This window comes from Micrasema longulum, unplaced genomic scaffold, assembly GCF_059751315.1.
Source record: "Micrasema longulum isolate JH-2025_06_02 unplaced genomic scaffold, ASM5975131v1 h1tg001607l, whole genome shotgun sequence".
Lineage (NCBI taxonomy): Eukaryota > Metazoa > Arthropoda > Insecta > Trichoptera > Brachycentridae > Micrasema > Micrasema longulum.
This window is the reverse complement of record NW_028278788.1, coordinates 297,470-317,430: the sequence shown is the minus strand read 5'-3', so window position 1 is coordinate 317,430 and position 19,961 is coordinate 297,470. Positions and strand designations below refer to the sequence as shown.

Sequence of the window (19,961 nt, the reverse complement as noted above, 5' to 3'; positions counted from 1 at the left end):
ATTTTATTTACGGTTCTCTATTTTTACGCTAATATTTTGTAAATTGCCTTATGTGCAGTCATTAAGGAATAAAAGTAATGTGCTCGGTGGTCAGCGCCGCTTACGTTTTAGGGACCAGTTCATGGACAAGGAATTATTGCTGTGTAGAAACACCTTTAAAAATACACATTTTACATCCACCTTAACAGAAGTCGAACACGAGACCTCGAGCATGGTAGGCAAAAACTCGAACAAATACATTTCGAAGCGGATTTATCTCCACTCGATTATATTTTTTCGGATGTTTACCTGAGAGTAGATTTCGAAAACTGTAATCTAAATAAAAATTAACATAGAAAATAAAAGTAAAAGATAAGTTTAAAATGTCCACTGTATTTAGTGATGAGCTTCCGGTTTCCCCTAATAGATATTCAGTTATCGGACATCTGTCACTTCCTATCCACCTGTACTTAAATGAACATTGTTCAGTTCACCCCAAGATTCCTTGTAAACCCCTCGCATTGAAGCTAACTTCACACGGTTGAGTGCTTCACCCCAGTAAAGTGCATACAACTTCACTATAACCATATAATAAAAATTATCATTTAACGAAAAAATTGCAGTAAAAATGGAGTAACGATTAGACTTTATAAGTTATTATAGTTTAACTTCAGAAAATAGAGCATAGTACTAACCGAACTGACGCTTCATATTTACATAGATAGTCAGGTTTTATTGAAATATTTTTACCATAAGTGTAACAAGTATTTTTGATTACTAACTTATATGTACATACAGGGTGTTCATTAAACCCTGTCACATCCGAAACCACGATGATCAGTATGAGCAAGAAGACATATTGGTAAATTAAAAAAAAATTTAGAACGAATAAAATTTAAAAAAATATAATATCAGAAAAAGCAAATGGTTTCTGACTTCTGCAAGGAAGAAACAAGGAGGGGGGAAGGGGAAGTCTGATACGCCAAAAATGCGCGGCCGCACTCCCCTCGCTTCTCCTCTGCAGAAGTAAGCGACCATTTGTTTTGTTTAATATTTTATTTTTTAAAAATTTTCTTTGTTCTAAATATTTTTTTTAATATGCTAATATGTCTTCTTGCCCATACTGATCATCGTGGTTTCGAATATGACAGGGTTTAAAGAACACATGTATAAGTTATTGCATAGTTACAATGGGATTCCATCAAGAATTTTCAATAAATAATTTAAATAAAATAAATTGATTTGTTCAATCTAACAGGAAAAATACAAATTTATGAGTCTGAATGAATTTATTACAACTCGAAAGATAATTACTGAGGTTGGAAAGAAGTATTATCGCACCCTCCATTCAGTGAAAAGACTGCAGAATTTTTTTCCTACCACAACCAAACTAAATCTGTCCCAATCTATTATATTGTCTTCTCTGTGTTTTGCTAATATTTGCTATATTAATGCCAATACGGAGATCGTTTGGAACGTTTGCAGAATAAATGCATCTGCTTTATTTTCAATCTCAAAAAGTATGACCATGTATCACCCTTTCGTTCCGAACTCAAGCAGCTTCATTTTTATCAACGCATAAACTTTGAATCTCTCTCACTTCTTTATGATATTCTTCACAACTCTTGCGCTCCAAAATATCTTGCTGAGAATTTCATTTACCTTTCTGATCATGGTATTTCGCTTCGCTCTTCTCAGGAGAGAACACTTTGCATTCCTCGACATAGCACATCATTTTTCAGCTATTCCTTTTCCGTTCAAGTTGCTAGACTTTGAAATAAGCTACCTCTTCATATAAAAAATGCACCTTCTCTAACCACTTTCAAGAAACGCTTGAAACATTATTATGTATCCCCAGATTACTGAACTCCCTGAATTTTTACTATTGTTTTTTTTATATTTATATATTTTTATCCCTTTTTCTTTCCTTGGTTCCGCTTTCTCTCTCCTACAAACTCATTTTCTGATTTCACATTACTCATAATTTAATATGTATAACATAATGTACTAATAAAAATAATACTATGTGCTCCCAATTGAAAAACAGCTGTGAATTTTGAATAATTAAATTATTTTTATTTTATGTATGTATATTTTAATATATTTATGTTTTTTTGTACAAAATTCGACCAACCTTCTTTTAACCAGTTTGTTTTTAGGTTGGCTGAAAAATATTGCTTTTAGCAATAAGTCCGCCAAAGTTCTTTGTACTTGAAGTTTTAAATAAATAAATAAAATTAAGTGACGTTTATTTATTGTTTGTTTTCAGTAGTCATATTTTATTTTTTATATTGTAGAACACTTCTCTGCATCACCAGTATTACTTTCCTAATTTTTGTAACATTTCGTTGTATGTTATAAATCTGATTTTCGTATACTGTGTAAGGTGTTTTTGTCATCAGTTCTTGTTTTTGTAACTTATTATTTTTGTTCATTTCAATAATGTTCCGGTGTACTTTAAAATTTGTGTCTACTTTGTCGGGTTTCTGGCATAAGTTAGTAACTATAAATTGTCTAAATATGATATTTTTGAGTAACTGGTATCAAATAATTTGTGTGTACATCTGTCAAAATTTAGTAACTGCTTTTAAAAGTGTTAAATATTTTTTTTTCATAATCGAAAACGACTTAAGTGCTCAGATGTTGAAATATTGTCTGGATAGATATTGCAATATCACTTCATTTTGCTGACATTATCTCTTATTGTGGATATGACATGACGGCACTTACCAACCGGCGTTGGTCTATAATTTATTTTTTAAGTTTGGTGTTTTCTTTGCTATTCCTAATTTTAAATATTTTAAACTTTTTAATTTTTTAAAGCATCCAAGTTTTATTCAAATATTTTTTACGGATAAAGTTAGTTCTAGAATTAAAAAAGTCAAATTTGCCAATAAAACCTTTACAAAAAATGTCGAATTCAAATATACAAATGACCCAGAATCTAGAGAAAATAATTCGGATAGGGGATAGTTTAAAACGAGTAAAGAACAAAAATTTCGCAATTATAAATCTTTTTTATTTTTTCATATTCATGTTCGGTTAATTGCTTCCGGACTGTAATTTTCCATATGATTAAAACAGTAATAATATTATTGAAATATTGAAGGTTGTATTCAGAAAAAGTAAAATAACCTACATTTTTCTGTTCTTGCAAGTAAAATGGCTAAAGTTGGTATTTTTTGTTTTTTGACAAAATTGATGGTAATATAGGTGATCCAAAAATAAATCAAAATACATCGTATTTTATGAATACAATAAATAATATAAAATTTATATTTAAAGCACTAACTTTGTGGGTTTTCATTAAAGTAAAATAAATAAAAACGGCTTTGTTTTTAATCACTTGTTTTATATTTTTTCTACCGACCTTCATGTTTATTTATTTATTTATTGAAATTAACGGCACTTAGTGCCTTTTATATATTCGTTACAAATACAGTTAAATAAACATACATATAAGTATAACTATAAGTAATACAGAGCATTTGAAAAAATATTATTAATTTACAAATTAAGAAAGTCTAAAAAAGATACATAATTTAAAAAAGATACACTATTGAAAAAAAATATTACTAGTTACAAAATTATTGATCAAAAAAATAATTTGGGATAAGAAGTATTTTGAGCCAGCAAAAAAAAACTAAGATAACAATTTCAAATAACACTTAACGATAAAAAAATAAAATATTTGTATTATAATTTAAAACTAATACTTAGGTAAATAGTATATATTCATGTATACAAATATAAAATAATATAAAAAAATGATAAAGATAAATATTTTGTACCTATAAATAAAATCAAGAAAATAAAGGAGAAAAGAAAAACAACACTAATAAAGAAGTTGAAACAATTTGTTGAAAGAAAATTAAAATATTTTATTTGGAAATAAAATGTTTAACTTACAAGACTTGGAAATCTGAAAAAGTAAATGAGTAATTAATTCATAATAAGAAAAATAACCAAATAAACAATATTTCCTTTAGTCCACTCCTGTCTAGTTTTAGAGCTTTCAAACTGGTCGGTAGAAAAAAAAGTGGTTAAAAAAAAAAAGTTTTATATTTGATTTTTAATAAAGAATGTTTTGGAATATTCAACTTGTTGTTTTATTTAAATTTTTCTTCTTCAATCTTCAATCTTAAAACATTAAAATTGGAATATCTCACAACCAGTAAAATGTTTGTTACTAACTTGTGCCAGAATCCCGTGTTTATTAAATTGCAATGTCCTGATTTGTCTATTTGCTATAGGTATAAGCCCGCTATGTGAATAAATGCAAATAAATACGAATAATCTAGATCTCGATTTAAATTTACAAGTTATATAATTCTGGTTGTAGGTGCCAAAGTCACAGTTAGTTCTGGGATGACAGGGGAGCAGCTTTTCATTATTTCTGCACCCTTTTGTGTCATTTAGTTTATAACCTTTATATTAAAATAACCTTTTTTTAACATGGTTGTATAAATGGCGGGTATGTCTTTTGTAAAAAAATTCTACCACGTTATGTTAAAAATCGAACATTATATTTTTAATAAAAAAACTATTATCACATACACAAACAATATTTTAATATCTTGTACTCCAATATACGAACATGTTTTGTTGATTTTCATATGCTTTGAAATTTTGGCATACTTCGCCCAAAATGTTATTCTTCGAATGAGAACGACCATAAATTGTGTGAATATAATAACCGAATTTTAGCACCATTATAATTTATTTATCGTGGAATATTGCTTCATAGTTGCTATACTGTTCATTCAATTTCTCATAACTATGATAAAATGATAGACAAATCTATTTACGAACAAAAGAATTGCTTTTCAAACACTCGATTGAAAAAGCTTTCAAGGCATATTTATGATAACAAGTTGCACAATTGACTTATTTGTCTTATCCAAATTTTAGATAATATTTTATTTACTAATTACTTGCTTCACAAAGACCCGTATTAAGTTAATATGTATCTTTAATGGTATCTACAAAGTAAAACCAAAAAAAAAACATACGAAAATAAACTAGGGACGAGTTAGAGTTTGGGTATCGTCTATTGTCTTGTTAACCTTAATAATAAGTTAAGGAATACTATCTTTGTTTACTTTTTGTACTGTTACATGTTTACTTAATAGCCATACTTACTAGTTCTTTGCTCAATGAATTATTATTGCGTTTCTTGAAATTATTTTTTATTATTAACTTTTTAAAATCATTCTTATGTTGTTGAAATTTCATTTGTCGATGCGTTTTGAAGCTGCAAGACTTTTTGTGATGTTAGCTATCATATTATGTAAATGTTATCAACTATCAAATATCTAAATTTAGTAAATGGGGTCTAGAATTTCAACCGTCTATGCGCTCAGTAGCTGCAAGACTTGTTGTTATGTAAATTCTAATTTTATAAATCTGCTTTTTATTTCATTTTTAAAATATCACTTAAACTCTAAACTTCATTGTCAAATAAAAAATTTAAACATAAAAATGTAAATAGGGGCTAGATTTCTTATTGTCCATGCGCTCTGTAGCTGCAAGACGTTCTGTTATCAAGCTCATTTATATCATAATTGTAATATATCATAATTGGAGACGAGGAACTAGAATCCCAACCGTCCATGCGCTCTGTAGCTGCAAGACGTGTTGGGATATTTATTTATTGTACAGCGCCCTTGAGGTGATTTTCACAAAAATGGCGCTATATAAATTATCCAAACATTATTATTATTAAAATTAAATTTCCTGTATAAATATATTTATATTTTTTTTCTAAGCACGTTCAATTACAGGTTTCCGACAAAGGTACTTTAAATTTTCATACCAATATTTACATTTTCGTACATAAATATCTATTTAACTTTATACCGTCTCGATATGTACCGATGAAGATAGCGATTTTAATCAAGGCGCAGGGTCGTGATTATTATGGGAAGATAAGGACGTCATACTTTCACCATGACCTTTTAGTTGAAGATATATTCTCTCGCGTGATTGCGAAGATACACTACCGACCCCCTACCTTCAAGTTTTGTGTAGGTACATCGATATGCAACAAGGGGAAGCGTACGTCGCAGAACATATATCTACCCACTAAAGTGACATAGTTTCATTATGACGTAATCGTTGAAGAAAATTTCTCCCGAACGATTGCGAAGATACACTACCGATCCTTCCACCTCAAGTTTTTATGTAAGTAAATCGGTTTGTACCGATGGCTCTAGTACCCCTCGATACGCATATCTAAGCATTAAAAGTGGCAAAAATCACTTCCACGGAGAAATTTTTCCTACGATTTTGATTTATCAACATTTTTAATCGTTCCACGGTTGGCACTTTTTACCTTAAAAGCCTATTCAAAATATGAGAGCGAAATAAGTTAATTTTGCAGTCGAATTGAATTCTAGCATAACTGTCAGTTTTGAAAACGAACGCCTAGATGCAAAGATAACGTTGTTAGATTGTGCCCTATTAACATATAAGAGCATCTAGACATAAAATGCTGCCACTATAAAAAATAAACTTAGTTGTTATATTTTTTCCATCTGATTTACCATCTTACTGAGTGTACGTATCAAGACTTTAAGGGAGCGGGCTTTGTAATCGCTCGGTAGATAAATGCAGACGATAGTCAAGCATACCATCTAAAAATCATGTTCAACCGAGAATTTTTTGCTTGAATTGAGATTTATAGGACTTTATAAAGTGGGCACATTTTATCACAGAAGCATATTTAAAATATAAATGATAACCATTTTAAATTTTCAATTAATAAGAAACGTGGACTTAATTTTCGGGGTAAGATTCGATCTTATGACGTCAAGATGACTAGTCGGTAGAATATACCGAGGTAGATAGAGATACAACAGAAGTTAAGTCTACTGTCTCGATATGTACATGTGAAGATAGCGTTCATAATTGCGGCGCAGGTAAGCCTGTATCAAGGCAGAAATTTACAAAAAAACTCTCTTTTGAAGGCGCGATTTTTAAATGATTAATTTCAATGTCAAAACTATGTGCCTTCACTTAAATAATTTCCGTGTTGAAGTTCAATGGAGAATATGGTTTTGCGTGTATTCTTTAGAATCATATCACTGGAAAAGTGATCTAAATATTTTGAGTATTTCTAAATATTAGTAGACACGTACTAGATTGAAATGTCACTATTTAAATATTTAAATTGTTCTTTTATCCTTCTTCTTTCCTTCCCATCCTCTCTCCTTTCTTCATAGCATAGTGTTTTTTTTTTAAAATATATTTTTATTTTGTTTTTAATTTTTGTATAAAATTGTAAGATCCAATATGTCCATGTATTTATAATTTTCTCAAACTGATCGGTTTGGGTAGGTAGGAAAAAATTGCCTTAAAGCAATATGCCCGCCCTTATATGTATATATATACATATATTGTATATGTATATAAAGTGTCAAATAAAATAAAAAATAAATACTACAATTTAAATTGTAAATATGTAAAATTATTTACGTTTTTGAGAAGAGAACATGAATATTTACAGAGCCAGTCATTGAGAGATTCAACACCGTTTGTAACGTTTGACGTTCTGAGTTTTCGAGGATGCATATTTTTACGATTATTCTTCTGTCTGTTGATTTTTGTGAATCGAATTGTGTAAAACCTTTATTGATATGGTGAATTTTCACATACGTGTATTATTAAACATTTTTGAAGTTTAAATTAGCGTAGACTTTAATAAACGATTATTATGAAATTGAGTTACCACGCTTTTTATAGTTTATTCACGTAGGTAGATAACACATTTGTTTACCTTTAAAAAAAATTGATGTCTCATATTCTATTATTGTGATTTAGTCATTCACGTGATATTTGTTTAAGAGTTATTATGGTAACTGCAGTTCGTAATAACCACCCAATATAAGTTATACCGTCCCACATACTCATATATAGTTATATCCGGAAAATTACATAGGTAAACAAAGATCATATTAAATTTATATTGAGCGATTCTCACAATTAAATTATTATGGCGTAGAAAGATGGGGAAAATATGGATCAATATCAGTATTTTATCCTGCAGGATAGCGAAAAAAACTGTTTTGAAGCATGGAACAATATTTTCCCGCTTATCGTGAGGTAATTTAATGGAGTTTTGTATTTACGAGCAAGATGAACAGATTTAAAAATAAATTAGTAAATATACTCGTACTTTATTATCCACCATTTTATTTCAGTTTTACATACTATAGATATGATAATCGTGTTAGTTATTTGTATTATTTTTATTAATATTATAAATAGATATTATTGTTTGACTCACAAATTCATCCATTGTAGTGCTTGCGGTTTGCATGTAATGTTACTAAATTTTGTTATCAGGACCGTTGATCGTGTAACTATGTTCCTTTTTCTTGAGAGCTTTTATTTGTTTTCCTTTTAATTTTGTGTCGGAGATCCTTAATGAACACGATTTAATTTTTTATTTATTTATTTACTTTTAAGTTGTTTATTACACATTATTTGAGACATAAGTCCCAATTTCATTGGTCCTGTGTTGAGTTAGGACGAGCAAATAATTGACACAGACACATAAGTATATCATCACAAATATTATAAAGGGTCAGAAACATAACAATAATTGAAGAAAAAAAAACAAATATATATGGCACATCAATATGGTAAACAGTAAACTCAAACATTCAAAAAATCATCAAGGAGTTTGCCACTTAAATCCCTCCCATTAAGGAAAATCCAGTCCTTATGTCCTCTTTTGAAAATGGTTTTTGTCCTTGAGAGCCTTACACATTCTTCCAAAATATTCACAAATACTCTCAGTGTGATAAAGGAGAGATGTCTCTGAGCGAAAGTCATACGGGTTTTAGGGATGACATAATTTGTGTTCTTCATTGGAAAATTATTACAGTGATTAGAAATGTAAAAAATTTTAAAAAAAATGATGATTGTGTCTAACATGACTATTTGTCATATTTCAAAGTGTTATTTTACTAATTATAATACTGCTTTTATTTTTATTATTCTTATCTTCGGTAGAAGAAATACGATTTCTAGAAATACAAAGTTTACTCAATACAATATCAAGTTAAATATATAAATATTCGATAAAACCTTGCATATAAAAAAAGCGAGGTACAAATAATTTGAAACCATAAAAAAATATAAATTAAAGAAAAGAAAATAAAGAGTGCATGAGTCGATCAATGCTAATATTAATGAAAAAAAAATATGTATCTAAGTAACATAGGTTAATCTAATCTTAGTCTTAGCTTGTCAGCAACGGTTTACCGGAATCTATTTGCATTTATCTGTGGGTGTTTATTTTTTTAGTATCCATTTAAACTCCTCCATTTATTTGCCCAATGTTTCTCGACGCGACACAAAACCGATTTAGTACGGTAAATTGACATTTATGTGCAAATATACATGAGATGATGTTCTAATAAATAATTCTTAGGATGTATTCACACAAGGAAAACGGAGGCTAAAAATTATAGTAAGTACTAGAGGCTAATTTAATGATAAGGCACAACACGCAGTCATAGTCCATGAAGCGCGACCAGGAGACTTAACGTTTGAATATAATACATTAAAGAGATCCTCAAACTATGCCCATGGTCTACTAAACACCGTAAATTTGCCATTGCTGACCATCATTGAGATTTCTGATTCACCTTCGTATCAAAATTACAGCCCCGATTCTAATGAAAAGTTAAGAATCGTATGTAAAGTAACATCGAATTTTCTGTACAACAATATGTAAGAAAATTTAAAGAATCTTCGTCGGTAATCCTTGGAGTGATTTTCACGAAAATGGCTTAGTATAAATTATTCATAATACGGGCGACGGTGTGTGGGGATATATTTGCCTGTCATAACTGAATAGACCATTTACCCGGCTTCTGGGAGCCTTTTCTACGTTGCGGAAGTGGGCACCTTTCACTTTAGTAGACCGGAGTGTTTAGGTGGCTAAGTTTGGAAGGATCCAGTATTGCGTGGTATTAGGCGATCCCTTGCCCAGAGTGCGGCTAAATACTTCAATGGGTGTGATGGCGGAGATGAAGTGCATTGGCACGGTGCGGCAGAGCAGGCAGAGAGGGCACAAAAATCTGACTACCTGGACATACTTTGGGCTATGGTCTGTTGGGAGACAGTGGCGTCGGACAGGACGTTGTGTTGAGGATGATAGCCGTGGAACAATCCTCAACGGTTACATCCTAAGCCCCAGTTAGCGTCAGGCGGCAACCGGCCATAAAACAGAATCTAAACAACATAACAGAACAGAAACTAAACAACAAATAAACGTGGTTATGCAGAAAACAGCAAGTCCACAATTTTGAAAAAAATAGATATTGGTGTTATCTGGTGCAGTAAGGTCAATGTTCTGCTAAAAACAGCCAGGTCGGTTTGATACAAAAAACTGTAAAAATCACTTTTTTTTATTTTTAAATAGTGTTGATCACAAAAACGACATTTCTCAATTTGAAGAAAACACCCACAGCACTAGAAAAATCAAGATCCACGGTGTGATGTACTTATACGCATCTGTAGATTTTGATGAGTAGAATAATGCTTCCAGAAGTCTAGGTCTCTTAAATAAATTAATGTGGATTATTGTAAGTATTTTAATTTTATAAATTCAATTTTTCAAAAATTCCTGTAACAAAAAATACGTTTTAATACAGAATGTCACCTCATACATTCAAAGTTTTAATGGGGTACCATTCAATATTAAGTGTGTCTGTTTTCTGCAAAACGAAAATCATAGATCAGCAATTAATTATGATTAGCCAGACATTCAAAAATCACCGAAATTCCTTTAATCCATAATTAAATTATTTTAAAAGTTATTGCAACAAAATATTTGAGTGATTCTTTACAATTAAGTACCCTAATATAAATATAAAATAACATGTTCAATACATAATCACACAACGTACATCAGAGTTTAACTTGGACTGGTTGTTTTCTGCAAAATGCACATCTTAAGTTGTGCGGTCACCCAGAATAAAATAAACATAAAAACTGGTCAAATACATAATCGAATACCTTTAAAAAACACGAATGTATGCATTATTTATCATTTGTCAGAGTAAAAAAAACATTCCAATTGTCATAAAGATTTTCTTATTCATTCTTTCCACAAAAGTGCTATTATCTCAGTTTTACTTTTCTATGGCTGGCTGCTTTTTGCATAACTACGTTTGAATCTCCTAGTCTGACTGAGAATCAGCAGAGTTGATCCTAAAAAATAGGATACACAGCCAGGATGAATAAGAACAATTATTCACCCCTTTTGAAATATATACAAGTATATATATATTTTTGATCTATTTATTTTCAATTAATGTCGAATTTGCGCAAGTTTGAGGACCTTTTGTTTGGAGAATAAACTTTACCTGTAACATTTTTTTATGCTAGCAGAAATTCAAAATCAAAGGTACATTCGCATGACCATGAAAATACATTTATGGTAGGCAAAATAAATTGTTTTTAATCCTGTAAAAAAGCGAGCGTTGAATTCAACAGAGTGCTAATCTTGATATCAATCAGCTGTTAAGTGATGGGCACTCAATGAATTAATATTAGCCTTTAAGAACAAGCAAATCAAATTAATCAATTTTACAATCATAAAGATACTAGATAATGATTTGAAGAAACATAATTGTAAAATGTTTTACTTAATTAACAAACTAGGTAATTAGATTTTTTATCACGGTAAGCGAACGCGCCATACAATATATCACTGAACGGACTAACGTCTTATTGATTTATTTTTTCAGGATTTTTACCTAAGAGTAGCCATTGAAACAAAATAACATATCTAGGGTTCTAGTTTAAATTTATAAACGTAACTGTATTCTTGAATAAAAAACTTTCATATAAAAAATATTAACGCGTAATTGCAGTTTTGTACAGATGGCAGACTAAATCTTCCAAATGAATTCCTTAAAGCTAATAGAATACTATATAAAGGGAAAAAAGGCAATGACAAAGAATCTTAATTATACGAATGATAAGATACCCATTACTATAGGGGTCCCTCAGGGGTCAATATTAGGCCCCCTATTGTTTTTATCGGGAGGTATTTTTTATAAACAGATGATACTATATTGATCCATATTGGTGATAATGAACCCAACTGCAAAACAACATTAATGAGTATCTAAATTAATTTATGTACTGGTTAGATAATAACTCATTGACTATAAATACAAATAAGGCTAAATATATGATAATTAAAAAAAACACCCCATAAAACTTAACCTTGTAATTTAAGATGAGCAAATTAAACAAATAGACAATGTTAAGTACTTGGGTCTGAAGTAGATGACAAATTAGCATGGGCAAAACATGTCATAGCAGTTACAAAAAAACTGGGTTCAATCATTGGGGCACTGAGAAGAACGGAAGTCTTTTATAAAAGGAAAAAATAATTGATATACAATGCTTTCATACTTCAAAACTTTGTATTTGGATTAATAGTTTGATCGCAGTGTAGTAAACTAATGCGAGATTTAGTTAAAAGAACAATGAATAAAGCACTTAAAGTAACATTTGATTTTAATAAATATACTAGAACGATAGGTTTATATAAAATAACAAAGGTTTATCTAAAATGCTCAATTCAGATGAATTCATTTACACAGAAAAGATGAAGATGATATTTAAGATAAAAATAATAAAATAAAGACGCATATTAGATTAAATTTTAACTACAATTTACATCCAAGAAATACAAGAGCGTCAAATTATTGAACTTACAAACAACCTAGGACTAACAGAAAATGAAACAGTTTTTTGTATACAACAATGAAGTTCTACAATTCACTTTGTAATTACTTAAATAGTATAAAAAACACGTACGCACTTAAAAAAACCTTAAAAAAACTGTTCTTACATGTGACGAGTAATATGTGATGTTATTTTATCGACTTTTATTAGTGCCATAATATATTATCTCCGCTCATACCAGCACTTTTGCTGATTGGGATTATGATATTGTACAAATACAAAATGTAATGTAATATGTAAGGAAAAACGATGTATTTTGTCATAAATAAATAAATCTGATCTAAAAAAACTAATCCTATTAAAAGATAATAAATCATCGTCATCGTTTCTTTTTTTGCACCCAGTGGCGCAATGGGCACTGTATTAGTAAACCAAATGTTACATGAAAGTAAGGTGATCAGGCCTACATGTCAGGTGCCAGTCGGGAACAATGAAATATTGCAGTTCAAATAACCATTAAAATCAAAAAATCACGCCCACCCACCCAGGAATCGAACCCAGGACCTCAAGAATGGTATGAGGCGCGCTTTTCTCCACTCAACTTCCTTATTCAGGATTTTAACCTGAGAGCACCCATTGGGTCAAAAAAATGGTTCAGGGTTCTGGTTCTATTTCACACCCAGAACTGTAATCTTCATCCGCCTGGACACGGACAAGTACTTAAAAAATAAAAAATAATGTTCGATTAATGTATTATCATCCCAAATATTAATGAGTTTAACGCATTACAGGAATGTTAAGTACATTAAACAATGAAAAAGATAGTATTATTACACTGCTTTTATTTTTTGTTTATACTTAATGTACAAGGAAAATTAAGATATATTTAAAATATGCAAAAAATACTATGTCCCTCATTTAAGTTTGTAAAGATGTTGTGATGTTTTAATGAATTCGACACAATTAAGACTTTTTAGTACAAAAGTAAATTATTCAAAATAAGTTTTAAAAAAACAGTAAAATATACAATCAATCAAATAACAAAATAATTATTGATGATTACATTATTTATCAAAAAAATAATATTTATATGCTAAAGTCTTTGTGGGCATTTTTTCCAATTTATGTTATAGCTTAATTTTAAGATGTATTTTTCGAAAGTGTATTTTTGTAATTACATTTCTATGTAAATAATATATGCATATAAAAATAAACAAAAAAATAAAATAATAATAATCAGTAAAAAATACATAAAGAATTTTAGAATTTTAAGGAATATTTAATAAATGAATAAATTTACAAAGTTGTGTAATCAAAAAATGTCACTAGGGAAGAAACTGACTTTTAACAGTTTACACGCTGGGCTCTGTAGCAAATCACATTACGATCAAATTATAATTTATCTGTAAGATCGCCTGCATTTTGCCTTATTTTTAGAAATTATTTTCAATCTGAAATAGGGCACTCAAAGCCATATTCTTATGTGTGCTCTAATTACAACTTACATATAATATAAGTTGTTAACACACATTTCTTAACCTTCTGTTTGAATTTTGATATATTTTTTTCAGAAGCACTTTGGGTGTGCTGTAGTTTTACTTTGAAAGGAAATAAGTAATAAGAGAACGGACGCAGCAAACTCCAGTGACAATTGTCACTAAGTGAAATTGATACGGTTGGCTTAGCCGCGTGCTGCGGATGCCTCCCGAGAGCCTTATCCTCGCTTGCCTACTTTCCAAGGCATCATATTCTCGACGTCCTGGACGTCCACTCCTGACTGTTCATCGGCAGTTCGTGTCAGAACTATCGGACGCAAATCTGACGTGGGAGGATCCACAGGAGCTGGCAGCCAACAGAGATGCTTAGAGGATCTTCGGAGACACCATATTCTCAAGTTAGGTAGCACGCATGGAATGATTATAATGACGAATTTTTTTTACTGCCTTATATAAAATTGAATTTTGTGACTTCGCTGTTTCACCAAATGGGATTCTGATTTTTATATTTTCTCTGGTATTGTGATTATGTTCAAGTTGGCTTTGATGATTTTTTTCCAAAATTCTGCGTTTTTTTTAGAATTAGTAATGGTTGTGCAAGTGGTAGGTAGGATAGAGTGGTTTGTGGCTGGATGGACAGCCAGTGAATAAAGGTCCACCTATCTTACCCATTCTGTGATCTCCCAATGTCTAATGTTTGTTTATTCTCCTCGTCTTTATGTCGATGGGTAGCTACGGTTGCTATGAGAACAATTTTCCATATCCATAGCAACCAACATTAACAATAACATGTTTTCCTCTTTATATTTTGTTCTGTCAACAACCGCATGAATCATATTTTATTCAACCGCATCCGCTCGTCCTTTAATCATCTGCCTGCATTTGCACACCTTTACATGTTCTGACCGCCGCGCCGCCACATTGATCTTTATATTTCCCAAATAACTATAGTGAAAATGCTGTGTTCACCGAAAACGAGAAACTCTACTCAGAAGCCAGGACTTTGAGATTTAGCATCCGGATTCTTGTTCCTGACTTTCCAAAGGTAGGATTTTTATCTGCTGTAGTTTGTTTGGCCGCATACCGTTTTTGTCCGCATCTGCTTTTATCACGCAGACGCATCTTTTTTTTCCTCGCAAAAATTAACACAGATCAACAATTCAGTAAAATAATACCCACGCAAAATTATAATCATTTTATATTATACACAAATATCATCGTATTGTAAAATAACAATTGCATATTTAATTATATAAATATATGTTAGAAATTTAAATGAATTTAACATCGAATTTACACTTCTGAATTGGTTTTTAAAAAAATAATCCATATGGCTTTATTTTATAATATGGTGTAACCATTAAGATAATAAAATTGGCTTCGTTATCTTGTATCAAGTATTCGTTTTTTCCGAAATTATGCATGAATAAATATAAATAATCAAGATTAGGACTTGTTCGAACTTCGCATAATAGGAAATTCGCTCCTAATAAAGACAATCGTATGTGCATGTTGCGAATCGTTGAAGAATGTCTTTGAATCTACTGAGTGCGTATGAAGTCACCTATTATGTTCAAGAAACAATGAACTCGAGTGACTTCACTTTACGACATTGACAATTATTAGCCACAACGGTTCAAATGTGAATCATTCCATCAAAAATTCAATAGTGAATCAATTATTTTTTGCCGTCCATATTTCTTCAATTCTTCCATTTGTTGATTTTAGTGAAGTTAAAGAGCCGAAACCTTTATTGTTGTGAAGAGATTCATCTGACTGAATTATTTCACATACTAGGCAACGCCTGAAAACAATTTTTCAATTTTTAAACTTCTTCCTTGACCAGTTGGTTTCATTACAATATTTGAGTTTGTCCAAATGTTCGTAGACAAAAGGCTGGATTTCACCCCCTCGGGAGTCATTAATATTAACAAATTACAACAGGGACAGAGAAACATAGGCAAAATGGTGAATGTTACACAGTGTGTAAAGTGGCCACTTAAACCAGCCAATGACAGGTCATAAGCCCTGTAAATGCCTTGACTTCCATATTCCCTTATTTAAGGTATTCTCCATCCCTGTTGTAATTTGTTAATCTTAATGACTCCCAAGGGAGTGAAATCTAGTCTTTTGTCTGATACATTAGTTTGCGAGACTACGGAACCACAGTCCGGTTTGATATTTTATTTATTATAAACGTCCATATGACTCGGACTGAATACGTCCGGGCGGAGGAAGAATACAGTTATGTGTCTAAAATAGAGACAGAACTCTGGATGAGTATTTTTGATTCAATGGCTCAAAAAAAAATCGAGTGGAAGCGTCCGCCTCGTTGAGTAGTGGTTGGAGCATTCGCTTACAATGTTTGAGGTCCTGGTTTCGATTTCTAGCAGGGTGGACATGAAATATTAGTTTCGAAAGCAGTTCTATACAGCAATATATGATTGTTCTTGTAGTTAGACTAATTACTTTACCTTCCGTGTAGCAAAGATGTTCTGGAGAAGCTGCTATTGGAGTTTTATTACAGTGCCTTATGTATCACAGGGTGCGAGCAGAGAAAAAATGCTGATTATATTGCTTTTGGATAATCAGACTAGAGCAAATAACATAATCGCAATTATAAAGAACTTAAATTTCAAAATTTATAGGAAAATAAAATTTTAATAAATCCACGCTGACATAACAATTGCATATGTTAAAAAGTATTATATGATTTTCAACTCACATAACTAAAATATAATAGAAACTTGATATTTACACTTTGAGTACCGGACGAATACACATAGAATTTACCCTGTGCCCGGCCCATTTTTGTGGAATTTCATGCTTTGTGAAGGGTTTCTTAAAAGTGTCATAATTATAAAAATACTGAGTTAAATCAATTGAAACGTCTCTATTTATTTAAAACAATTTAATGAGTCATTTTTGTATCATATTTAAGCTTACATTGGCCTTTATGGAGAGCCACATTGCGATGTTCGCACATATTGATCGAGTTGTGGTCCTGTGGCCAGTGTCTCGTACTCACGGAACAAAGATCTGTGGTTCGAATCCCACTCTACCCCAACTTGATTCCATTTTCTAATAGTGAGTTATTTACAACTCGTTGAAAATGCTCCTCAAAAATGAAATATTTGGGTAAATCATAAGAACGCAAACATTTATTTTATTTTAAAAAATTAAAAATATACAGGGTCTCACTCCTTTTTTGTGCTTTGTATCCCGGAGCCGCGTAAACATGTGATTATAATAACCATGCATTGTGTCCCGGTCCCGTGTTTTTTACGTGGTTTGCCAGCAGTGAAAAAGTATTAAATGTCAATAAAATGCAGTTTTTTAGACAGCTGGTAAACCACGTGAAAACACAAGACCGGGGCACAACGCGTGGTTATATAATCACGTGTTTACACGGCTCCGGGATACAAAGTGTTAATGCAGTTCTTTACGAACTATATGGTTTTGATCAAATCAAAGAAGACGAACCATATTGCCAGTTAGAAAAGCTTCTAAGGACCGAAATAAATAAAAAAAGGATAACATATGCAGGTGTTTACAGCAAATCAATCTTATGGAAAAACACCACACGAGAAAACATAAGTAAAGGATTGATATTTCAATTTAAGTCTCTTTATTCTTTTACAAAAAACGTTGTAAAACAAAAGATACCGGAGTTTCGTTTTTAAAAAAACATTTTCCTAGGAATTATTCAAAGGTAAGTAGGCAATTAAAATCTCTTCAATTCCAAGAAATTAAAATACATAATGACTTGAAACAATGGCCATATACCCCGGTCAGAATATAATAATTGAGGACTGATGTTTAAAAATGAGATGTTTTCTTAGATACAAGCATAAAACCATAAAGCATACAGTGAAAACCTTAGGAGCGGCGGAATCGAACCGTGAACCGACGTCCGGTGGTCATTAGCGCGATACTCGTGCCAGTGTACCACGGCATGTATTACAAAGAAACTGAGACATGAAGTAAAAAGAATAAAGAAGAATACACAATACATGCAATCATATCCTTAGTTCTCATTATTTTATTTCTGTGTACCTCGATATAGTTTGCAGCTGTCAAAATTGAGAAAAATGTAGCTAAATAATTTAGCTAAGGGAGTTGAGATGACTCATCAGAAAAATGTATGTATACTTTTACTGAGCATTAAATCCATTGTGTAATGTAAATTCCAGTGATAAGTAAAAAAACAATAAAACATTGGTAAGTTTTTAAACATCTTGGACGTTTAAATGAACTTCTAAATATAAAGGAACCCGAGTAATGTCAATACAGCCTATACTGTTTTATATAATCTAAAACGGTTTTCATTAATATTCAATTATTGCTTCATTTCTAGGACTGACACCCTTGCCTTTGTTTTTTTCTTGTTCAAATATTTTGGAAAGTACAGCCTTAATGTCAAATTTTGTTCAACAGAAATGTAAAACTGCCGCTAGATACCATTTTTAGTTTAAAATGTAATACCTATTTGTTTTCTTTTTCGGTTGCAGTGCAACGAAAGCAAATAATTCAATCAAATAGCCACGTTCATCGCGCTTGTAACATCGTTCATCAGACGTCATTACAGTAAAGCGGTATTAAATTAAGTGTCCTTTTAAAGGACCAGGGAGCTTACTAGAATATCCTACCTTTTAAAATGTCCTCCCGTTCTTTCTAAATTAATGATAATCTTGATGCACTCGTCACCCATTTACACTGAAAAATGTCTGGTACAACACGTTATTAAATGCATAACTAACTTTCAATCATTTGTTGAGTTAAGAGTGACAGAGCGCATTTTATCAGAACTCCGGGAACATGGTTGACAACTTAAAAGTATTTTATTTTCTCATTTAAGTTTAAGTACCTAAGTAGGTTCTAAATCAATTTGCATATCGGATAGATAGTACTCAACAAAATGTTTTCGTGGTCTAGTGTTTAACCCGTTTTTCAAGACGCTTGCCTCATGGACGGTGGGTTCCGGGTACAATTCCCTGTAAGATCACAAAAAAATTTTTTCACAATCCATGTATTCTGTGCAGCAAGCAACATTTTGTTTATTTTTGTAGCTGAAGCGTAAGACAGATAATCTTAATGCATGCATCAAACAATAAATCAAGCTTGTGGAGAACCAATGCAGTGCCGAACGTACAAATATAATGATGATGATGTCATCGAGTCTAAAACTCATCCAGGGTTTTGTTCTTATATCAAACGCAGAACTGTAAGTATTTTTCATTTAAATTTTTAAAAAAATATTAATATTAAACATTATGGTTCAAAGTTACACTCATAATACATAAAATATTGTTATTAAATACTAAAATCTCACCAAACTAGTTTTTGTAGCTTGTTGGTGAAGCTTTTTATTGATAACTTAATTATAATTTTAAAACAATGAATGTGCAAATGTAACTTATTGGTTAAATGATCTGTCACACATACAACAAAAAAACAACGCTCAAATGGTACCTATGTACTTTACAGTGCGTTCAAATATTAATCGTATTACTGAGTCAGTGCCTCAAACGGAGAAAATATATAACTTATATAAAAATACTGTAATGCAGCCAAAGCTCCTATAACGCTATTAATTTGTACTGCGTTATTTGGAAACCGCGCTATAAGAAACCCTGAATATTAACTTATCAGATTATTCGTACCGAGTTGTAAAAAGACAACGCGAAGTGAATTTCAGAAATAATTAAATTGTACATAAATCAGACAGATTTGTTTTGCATTACATATATATCTAAAATTTTATTCTTA

General features: G+C 31.1%; 1 long non-coding RNA gene across 1 annotated transcript in view; it reads right to left on the bottom strand.

The window, feature by feature from the left end:
* LOC148274676 (uncharacterized) overlaps positions 1-18,954 on the bottom strand; it is a 49,161-nt gene extending 30,207 nt beyond the window's left edge. Inside the window, exon 1 of the long non-coding RNA XR_015824233.1 lies at positions 18,842-18,954. This is a non-coding gene — a long non-coding RNA (uncharacterized LOC148274676). The remainder of the gene's footprint in view (positions 1-18,841) is intronic.
* Positions 18,955-19,961: the final 1,007 nt, after the last annotated feature.